The sequence below is a fragment of the Pongo abelii genome, chromosome 3, assembly GCF_028885655.2.
Source record: "Pongo abelii isolate AG06213 chromosome 3, NHGRI_mPonAbe1-v2.0_pri, whole genome shotgun sequence".
Taxonomy (NCBI): domain Eukaryota; kingdom Metazoa; phylum Chordata; class Mammalia; order Primates; family Hominidae; genus Pongo; species Pongo abelii.
In genome coordinates this window covers 169,427,301-169,438,281 of record NC_071988.2, presented here as the reverse complement: position 1 = coordinate 169,438,281, position 10,981 = coordinate 169,427,301, and positions in this window count along the sequence as shown.

Sequence of the window (10,981 nt, the reverse complement as noted above, 5' to 3'; positions counted from 1 at the left end):
AGAGAGAAGGCCCATCTCTACACAAAACATCCCCCATTCAATCTAGAGTGGATACAGAAGCCGGCTGGAGTAAGAAGACAGGGAAGAATGGGAAACCTCCACCTAGTTTTCTGTCAGTTGCTAGAATCTAGGGTCCAGGCCGCTTGGTTATTTCTGGATCCTACAGAAGGATCATTCTAAAGGTAGCTTAATTTTAGAATTAACCGCAAATACGGAATGTCCTTTCCACATTTGGAACTTGTGTTAAAAGTTTGCACTCATTTAAGTTTTAAAAAGTTGACATTCCAGCTGACAAAGAAGTTTTATATGCTTAAAGCCTTTAGCTAAACCAATAGAGTAAACAAATACCTACTTCTCAATTACATATACAAATGCGTTTTATATTGTAATTGTAATTTTCAGGGGGACAGGCACTGTACTAAGTTCATTACCTACATTATGTAAGTTGTTCTGCACAGAAATTTTGAGAGGTAGGCATTTTTCCACTTTACAGATGGAAAAAGTCAAGTGGCTAATAAATTTGCCCAGGCTCACTAAGCTAGCTAAGTGGTAGTGTGGAGATAGCAACCTTGGTCTTTCTGACTCCAAAGGGCATTATATTTAAGCATTTGACCTGCTAGTACCTGCCACCTGGGGAATTTCCGCCTAATGACCATATGGATAAGGATGCTTGTAACATTGAGTACACCTAGCCCAGGAGTCTCACAGAGACTCCTAAGGAATATTATGAGCCCCTTTTTTGGTATCGTCTGTTTGGAGCTTGACTTCACCGCCTACTTCTCAGTCATTAACATTTGTATTTTACAACCTGACCCAAACTGCTTTCTACCGGAAAAATAGGCCTTTTGTTTGTTCTTCCTAAGCTTACTTTAAAAATGGAAATTAAGGCTGGGTGCGGTGGCTCACGCCTGTAATCCCAGCACTTTGGGAGGCCGAGGCGGGCGGATCATGACGTCAGGAGATCGAGACCATCCTGGCTAACACAGTGAAACTCCGTCTTTACCAAAAATATAAAAAATTAGCCAGGCGTGGTGGCGGGCGCCTGTAGTCCCAGCTACTCCGGAGGCTGAGGCAGGAGAATGGCGTGAACCCGGGAGGCGGAGCTTGCAGTGAGCCGAGATCAAGCCACTGCACTCCAGCCTGGGCGACAGAGCGAGACTCTGTCTCAAAAAAATAAAAAAATAAAAAAAAAATTGAAATAAAAAAACAATTCCTGATCATTAAATTAATGCTTGCTCTATTGTTAAAGTTCATAAAAAAGAAGAATAATGAAGAGAAAGTTAATCTTACTCTACGGCCAAGTATAACTACTCTTTACTTTTTTAGTACACAGTAGAGGCTATCTTGGATATGCTGTATGCGTAGATTGTCTCTGTGCTTTCAGCTACAGCGTTTTTGCTGCCTATAATCTTTCCCAGTCTTTCTCATGGGCAAACTTTTTTTGCCTAATTTGTGAGACATTCCTTTATTTTTGTTTCCCCATGTATTCTTACAGCATTTATATGGTATTATACTCATTTACTTATTTGTCTTGTTTAGATTTTGAATTCCTAAAGCAAAAATCTTAATCCATTAGAAAAAAGCAAAAGAGAGAAGAGATGAGACAGATGCACAAATGATTTCACATACCAGTTTGTGAACTGGAATTCTTCTATGGTGAAATTTCTTCAGATCAGCAGAGAAATTAAAAACAAAATTACAGATTGAGTATGCCAAATTTGAAAACCTGAAATTCAGAATGCTCCAAAATCCAAAACTTTTTGAGTGCTTATATGATGCTCAAAGGAAATGCTCCTTGAAACACTTCAGATTTTGGATTTTCAGATTTGAGATGCTCAACTGGTATGTATAATGCAAATGTTCCCCAATCTGAAAAAATCTGAAATCCAGAACACTGCTGGTCCAAAGCATTTCAGATAAGATATATGAATTTTTCATTTAGTTAAATTTATTCACTCTTAAGGACCATGTTTTATTTTGAAATTGTTTATCCTATTTTTTAATATGATAATAGTAGTTGTTCTTCAAATGTTTTTACTTTGGAGAATAAATAGTTGATAGCTTTATTTGCCCACCATTTGTTTCATTTTTTTCTCTCGACCTGTAAGATCCTAAAGTCTAGTAAGGATAGGGAATACGCCATAATGCTGATGTGATCCTAATCTACTTGCTTTGCATGCTATAGGCATTCTCTGCATTCTTTCTGGATATGAGAGCCTAAGCCTGAAGGTGGATCTGAGCTTGATGGTGTTTGAAAAATAAGAAATGGTTAAAATTGGGAGATGGTGCTACGGTCAAAAACAAGCTATTAGTCAACTTTGATGCAAGTTATAGAGGTTAATTGAAGTTTGTTACTGCTGCATCACATGAAAATCGGTAGAATTTGCTATTCTTGAAGGATAAGTTTGGATTAATCTGAATTAAGATAATAGATTAAATGCACTTTGAGGGATCCTGGGGGATGGACACTGTTAACCCTTTGCCATGTATCTCCATTTCTCTATAAATATGTCCGTGGTAGTTTTAAAACCTGGCTGCAACTTCTTTGATACTCATCTGATAACAAGATAGAGTCTGTGTTCCCTCTCTTTATATGTATGTGGGCTTGTGATTGATTTTAACCAATAGAAATTGGTGAAAGTGGTCACCGTCACCATATGTGACTTCTGAGGCTAGGTCATAAAAGACCATGAAGTACCACCTTGTCTGCTGGAACGTTTACCTTTTGGAACTCTCAGCCTTCCTGTGAGAAGTTCCACTGCCTGAGGCTGGCATGTTGTGAGAAAGCCCAAGACAGACAGAGAGACCCCTTGAAGGTAATACTTGTCAACAGTCACAGCTGAGCCCAGGCTTTGAGTCAGCCCAGCCTAGGTGCCAGTCACGTGAGCTGAGAAGCTGATTCCAGCTCCTAGCCATTCTCGCTGCTCAGCCATTTGGCTCATCCCAGCTGAGGCCCTCATCATGGCCAGAGACATACCATGCCTGCTCTGCCTTGTCCTAAGTCCTGACCTGAAGAATTCATGAGGGTAATGATTGTCGTTTTACTTCAGTGAGTTTAGGGTTGTTTGTTACACATCTCTTCCAGTGAATAGATAACTGAAACAGTTGTCTTTTGTCTCTACATTTATGTACTGTTTATCTAATCTGAAAGAAGTTTCTTGCTTATAGTGACTTTTTTTTTTTGCCTATAGCCTACACACAGTCCATTAGGTTTTTCTTTTTTTAGGGACAGTTGGCTCCAGAGTCTGAGATTGTGCTAACTAATCCATGAGTTAAGTGAGTTTTAGATTTAAAGGTTGCAAGCATGCAGGTGAGAGATCTGAGTCTTTACAGTATGCTTAATTTTCCAATGTTTCCTTTTTACTCCTTTCCAACACATGGGAGAGGAAATGGTTTGCTATGCAGCAAATGAGTGCAGAAGAAAATAAAAGTAGCACAAGTGGTAAAATTAAACTTTCAAATCTGAACCTTGAAGCTATTTCTGTCCACTTCTAAGCTTCAACTTTACCTACCACTGTATTTCAGTGGCATTAACTGCATTTACATTTTGCAACTATCACCCCTATCATCCCCAGAACTTTTTTATCACCCAAAGAGAAAATGTGTACTCATGAAACAACTCCCCATTAGCCCTTGCCTCTGGCCCTGGTAACCATTGTTCTGCTTTCTCTCTTTATGAATTTGACTATTCTTGGTAATTCATATATAGAATAATATAATATTTGCCCTTTTGTATCTGGCTTATTTCACTTAGCTTGATGTTTTCTAATTTTGTCCATGTTGTATCATACATCAGAATTTCATTCCTTTTTATGGTTGAATGATATTCCTTTATGTGTATATGCCACATTTTGTTTATCCATTCGTCTATTGATATGACACTAGGGTGGTTTCCACCCTTTGCCTATTGTGAATAATGCTGCTGTGAACATGGGTATACAAATGTCTGCTCAAGTGCCTGCTTTCAGTTGGTTTCTACATTTTTAAAGAGTTATAAAAGAATATTTAAAAATATTTACTATGGAACTTTTATAGAAAAAGTTTACCAACCTCTGATTTAGAGTAAATTTTAAAATTTTGATAATGGGCTATTATGAAGTTGCTGAGTGAATCTTTCCATAAAGTTCATTCATTTCTTCATGAGGAAGGTGATACTTAAGTCTTAGTAGAATTTCTCTAAATATTTGAGGAACTCTGTTTGGTCCCAAGACCAACACTGAAAAATTACTGCTTTGTTTTTGTTATTAAGGAAGAACGAAATTCACTGGTTTGAAAGCAAGATTCAGTGATTTTAAGGGCTCCTGCAGTGAATTTAGAATGAGAGAGCACAAGAGTTCTTTAGAGCCAGCATTGAGCTATGAAAAGGCCCCACTGTGTATAATTAGGTATGCAGAAGCTAGAGGCACTGTCCTTTCCACTTTTCATCTGCTACTCTAATTTTACTCTGAGCAGGCAATGTCCTTTGAATCCTAGCATGTCCCTAAGGCAGAAGTTTCCAAACTTTCATGTTTCACGGTGCCCTTAGAATCTCACTAGTTTTTTCATGGTGTCCTTTAGCCAAAGAAATATCTAATAGTTTCACTTATTAAGTAATTAGGTCCAAACACCTAATTACAGATATTCACATAAGATCTGACAGATGTTTCTGTGTTTCTTTAAAAAGTATAAAACATCCTAAGGTGCTTCTGTGAATTCACTCCAGCACGCTGTTGCTCTTCAGCACACGATTTGGGAGTTGCAGTCCCGTCTGTGCTTCTGACCTGGACTAGCCTTTGCCCTTGGCCTTGCTTCTTATTTTATTCCAGATACTGTTCCCCACATTTTCAGGGCTTGCCCAACAATTGTTTCTCATGGCTTCTTCTGCTTTATAGATTTAAGTTTTACATTCTTGATTCACATTTATTCCCCCAGTATATTAACTTTTATATTGGGTTTTCTTTATAAAGGTTCTTTGTTTAAACTACTGAAATAAATATTTAAATGAATAGAACATTTGCCCTCATCTTTAAAGATGTGTTACTAGAATTACCGGATTAATCACTATAGTGCTCTCTAGTTTCCTCACAAGAAAGGTGATAAAGCAGTTTGAGCACCCAATAGGCCTTAGAAGTATATGAGGTGCTTTGTCACTAAGCGAAGAAGATACTTTGAATGGTGCAAACAACTTACATAGTAAATAATAAATTACCTTTTCTATAAATTATTACTCACTAAGTAAGCTTTTCAGTAGCTCTATCTGGTGGGGAAGTTTCTTTTTTTTTTCTCTTTCTTATCTCCATTGATGTTTTATTTTCAGACCAATTTAAGTGATACTTCTAGAATATCAAGTTTCAGGTTAAAAGGAACGAGAAAAACTTAAATTACTTTAACAGATTTAAAACTAGGTAATAAAGTAGATTTGGGAGAAAAGGTCTTTCTGGTTAGGAAGAAGATTCTGTGTATTATTAAAAATGTGAGAAAGGAAAAATATTTTTATACAGAAACAAATTCTTTCAGGATTTAAATCAAAATTGTTATGCCCTGTATTTGTCCATTAGATGCTAGCTTGTGGTGATCCCCATAGAAAGAAGGCTTTGACTTACACAACATAAAGAGAATTCATGGGGAATTTTGTCCTAGTGTGGAGGAGTTTTCTTCTTTGAACATGAGGAGTGGTCTCTATGGAGTTTGAATTTTACCTTTACTTTGCTCATGTATTTAAGGCTGTTGATCATCCTTGTGTAAACTCATGAGCACCTGTTCTAGATGGTTTTCTATGGGTAGGATGTGTGTGTTCGCATGCCCGTGTAACTCCTCCCACACTGTAAAAGGAATGTTGTGTGCATGCATAGCTCTGAATAGAGTCCATCAGGCTTGGGCCATAAATGGTGCCTCTACTTATGAGGTATCTTTACTATGTAGAGGTAGAACTACTAGATATTTTTCTCCAATAGTATAAATTCTATGATTTGCATTTTCCAATTTTCTTGTTTGGGAAATGAGAGGAAAACAGAAGAGCAAGGTCTTTGTTTTTTCCCTTCTTGCTTCATCCTCTCCCTAGAACCATGTGTAGGTCAGGATGTAAGAATCTGGCAATTGCCCTAGAACCAAGCTTTTAAAATGTTCTCTGTTCTCAGAAATACCAGCTTTGTGATCAATGTCCCCAGGGAGGAAGATTTAAGGGGAAAAGCATCTTATCTGATGTACAAGATACATCTGTTTTCCATTGCCACCAGAACAAATGAACACAAACTTAGTGGCTAAAGTAATGTGTATTTAGTATCTTACAGTGCTGGAAGTCAGAAGTCTAACATGAATTTCAAAGGGCTAAAACCAAGGGGACAGCAGGCTGCATTCCTTTCTGGAGGTTGTAGGGGAGAATCTATTTCCTTGCTCATTCAAGTCAGTGGCAGAATTCAGTTCCCTGCAGTTGTAGGACTGAGGCCCCGCTTTCTTTCCTGGCTGTCAGCTGAGGGTCATTCATAGCTTCTAGAGAATGTCCACACTCTTTGGTTCATGGTCAGTCCCCTTCCTTCACCTTCAAAGCCAGCAACAGAGAGTTGAGTCCCTTTCATGTAATATCCCTTCTTCTTCATCTTATACTCTTAAGGACCCACGTGATTAGATTGAGCACACTCAGATAATCCAAGATATTTTCCCCAATTCTTCTTTGTTATTGGTTGATTGATTGTACAAATGGGTCTTGCTATGTTACTCAGGCTGATCTCAAACTCCTGGGCTCAAGCAATCCTCCTGCCTCAGTCTCCCAAAGTGCTGGGATTACAGATGTAAGCCACTGTGCCTGGCCAATGTCTTCATCTCAAGGTTCTTAACTTTAACCACATCTACAAAATCCCTTTCTGCTCTGTGAGGTAACATATGCACAGTTTCTGGAATTGGGACATGGACATCTTTTGTGGGAGGATGGTCATTATTCTGCTTACCACACTGGTGGTGTTAAAAGAAATAAGTCTTCAATTTTCAATCATTCCACAGGTCTCAGTTTTGTATACTGTGTATTAATATCCAGAGCTCCTTTTCCTATGCTAAATTTAGACTTTTCTACATACACTCATAAGCATTTGAAGACAATTCTTTTTTTTTTTTTTTTTGAGACAGGGTCTTGCTGTGTTGACCAGGTTGGAGTGCAGTGACATGATCTCAGCTCATTGCAACCTCTGCCTCCTGAGTTCAAGCATTCTCCTGCCTCAGCCTCCCAAGTAGCTGGGACTACAGGCATGTACCACCACACCTGGGTAATTTTTATAATTTTTTAGTAGAAATGGGGTTTCACCATGTTGACCAGGCTGGCCTTGAACTCTTGACCTCAAGTGATCCACCCACTTCGGCCTCCTGAAGTGCTGGGATTACAGGCATGAGCCACCACACCTAGCTGACAATTCTTTTATAATATTTAATTATATAGAATAAAGGGAGAGAAATAGTGAGGGGGGATATGGAAATGAGTTTTACTTTTCCTCCCAAAGTGGAAGAAAGTAACAACAATCTGTGAACATGTTTAAATGCTGATGGGAAGGAACTGGTAGAGAAGGAGAGCTGAACGTGGGGAACTGGAAATTATTCCTTGAATCTGTTCTTCCTTTCCGTCATAGTAAAAGAGTTTTAGTTAGGCACCTGGCCATCCAGGTAGAAACTACATTTCCCAAACTCCCTTGCAACTAACGGTCTGAATAGTGACTAGGTTCCCCTAGTAATGCACTCTCTTGGTATGCTGGAAGGCAGAATGAGGTATCCAGCACAGTTGTGGTCTTCCAGTGGAATTCTAGGGTTCATCATTCAGAAACTGGTGGCAGTGGCAGTTTTTAAATTTGTCTCTTTAAAGCCCTGTTATTAGCAACCAGCTCTGCTACTACCTAGCAGGAGGTTTGGAGAACACCTCTTCACCAAGCACTGGGGAAGGGTCCTTCCTTGGTAGCTGTCCTCTGACTTCCAGAGAAGACAATGGAAATGCTGCAAAAATGGCATGTCCCGATTACAAGGAGAAAATGGGATTCCAGAGAGATGGAGGGTAGGTGGGAGATGTTAATAGACAAAGACAAATTTATGTGCAGTTAGCACAATGCGTCATGGAGAAGGAATGGTCGTAGGAGTGTTTCGAAATGAAATCAACGGGCAGCTTACTGAGGTCCACTGAGTAGACCTAGACCTCTAGGACTACTGGGCAGAAACAAACTAGACACCATGTTAGGATTCATGGCTTCCTACTAGAGTCTCAGAACTCAGCCAGTGGACGGATGAAGCCCCTCAACAGAGATGGAGGCCAGGTGCCTCTGAAGAAGAACTCTGTAGTTTAGCCGTAGTGTATCCAGTGGATTTCCTCCCAAGTCTTCCACAGGGTGACCTGGAGCTATTCACCCAGGGGTCTGTGGACTGGGAGAAGGGAATATAAAACCTACTGGGAAGTATCACATACTGGTTCTGATTTTACACTTATGCCAGAGACCAAAAACATTACAATCGTCTGCCAAAGTAGGGCTTATGGATGTTAGATGAATTTGTGGCTCCAATTCATGTAACAGTGGACCTACTGGGATTGCAGGCCCATCCAGTGTATATTATCCCAGTCCCAGGATATCTGGTGGGAATACATACACACACACATATATGCATACATGTACACATACACATGCGTGTACACATACACATGTACATGCATATACATACACATATAGTTGGTAACTAGCAGGATACCATTCTGGTTCCCTGTCCTGTTGAGTGAAGGCTACTATGAAAGGAAGGACTATCTAGGGCCACTGGAGCTCTTCCCAAACAATTCACCAAGCTAGTAAACAGTAAGCGATCCTCCTGGGGGGATTGTACAAATTACTGCTGCCATAAAGACCTTGAGAGATGCAGGGGTAGTAATTCCTACTATATCTGCATAAAACTTTTCTGTTTGGCTGGAACAAAAGCCTGACGGGCCTTGAAAATGACAGCGGATTATTGCAAACCTAATCAGGTGGTGACGTTAGTTGCAGCTATGGTTTTAGATACAGGATATTTACTGAAACAAATGATCCCCCCAGGCACCTGACATACAACTGTTGTCCTGAAAATACATTCTTTCCCATCCTAACCAGTAGGCAAAATCAGAAGCAGTTTGCATTTATATAGCAGAGACAAGGGTATATCTTTATTGTATTCTGTGGAACATCACACGAGTTCTTTACATTGATGAGCATGTTGTTTGTTGGACCTAGTGAGAAGGAAGTAGAAAATATATATGCTAAGGGTGGGAGATAAACCCTCTGAAAGTTCAGGGCCCTGCCACCACTTTGGTGACATTTGAAAAGAGTCCAGTGGTTTGTAGCATGTTAGGAAATCACAAATGGCAGGACTTTGCACCCTCCACCACAAAGAAAAAGGCACTGTATTTGATAAGCCTCTGGATTTTCGTGACAACATATACCACATTTGGGCATGCTGCACTAACCTACTTAGGAAATAACCTATAAGCTTCCAGTCTTAAGGAAGTCCTGGAACAAGAATAAGACCTGCAGCATGTCCAGGCTGGGTTGAAAGTTGACATGCCACTTGAGTCTTATGACCTAATGGATTCAATGGCATTGGAACTGTAGCATGGCAGCAGAGATGCTGTTTGGAGACTCTGGCAAGTCCCAGAACAAAGTACTTGGTTGTCTAGTGACTGGACAATCTAAAACACCCACCACAAACTATCATCTGATCACAACCATAAAACTGGGCATGCCCAGTAGTATTCCATTGTAAAATGGAAATGGCAATTACGAGACGAAGCCCTAACAGGTCCAGAAGGTACCAATAAACTATTTTGTAAACTGAGCATGAGCAAAAGGCTCAGACTCATATCTTATTGTGAGTTGGTATCAATTCAGACATACTGTTACCTGAAACCTGAAATATTAGTATAGTTACATTTAAGATGTGGGAAGTTGGGAGGGAGAAACAACTAAATAACACAAAATACAGCGACTACAATCCTCCAGGTTGAAAACTGTATGAATATTGTAATTTTTCATTACCTTTGACAGCTCTAAGTTACATGGTTGTGATGCTCACACATATTTTGTTTCTTTTCTCCTCTTAGAAACCTGAAAGATTACGCTTTGCTGTCCTCCTCGCAGTTGGGGCCATGTGGTCCTGGCCAATAGGTTATGAGGTGAAGTCACATATATCACTTTCAGGCTGAAGTATTTAATTGCTGTTGTAATAATCTGTTGCACTCTCTCCTCTTACTTCAGCAAATCTTGCTACCTGGAGCAGCTGGAATGATCCTAGATGACTGAAACGTGCAATGTGTTGGTCAACACTAAATAAAGTCAAAGTACTTAAAAATCTTTCCTTTTATTTTTAGTTGATGCATAATAATTGTCTATATTTATGTGATATTTTGATACATGTATACAATGTGTAACGATCAAATCAGTGTAATCGGCATATTCATCACCTCCAGCATTTATCATTTCTTTGTGCTGTGAACATTCAGAATTCTCTCTTCTAGCTTTTTGAAAATATACAATAAATCATAGTTAACTATTTTCACATTAGTCTGCAGAACACCAGAACTCATTCCTCCTCTCTAGCTGTAATTTTGTATTCATTAACTAACCTCTCCCCCTCCTCCTCTCCCACCTGCCTTTTCTAGCTTTTAATATCCACAATTCTACTCTCTGCTTCTATGAGCCTACATATGAAAGAGAAGATAAGGTGCTAAAATTTCCTTGGCATAACATAGAGGGAGAAATGTAAAGATTTTGGAAATAAAGATACTAGAGTAGATTTTTCATGTGTAGCCCACCCAGTCACCCTCCCTCTAATGTTATCTCCCCAAGAAGAGGCCTGATATATAGTGATGTTTGTGATCATAAATATCAAAATAGAGTCACTTAAGACAAGTGACTCAGGCCATGGTCAAAGTGGAAACCATGTGCAGGGTGAAGGGAAATAGACACACTTTATGTTATTGTCAAATAATTGTTTTGCGTGAACACTGGAATGATTT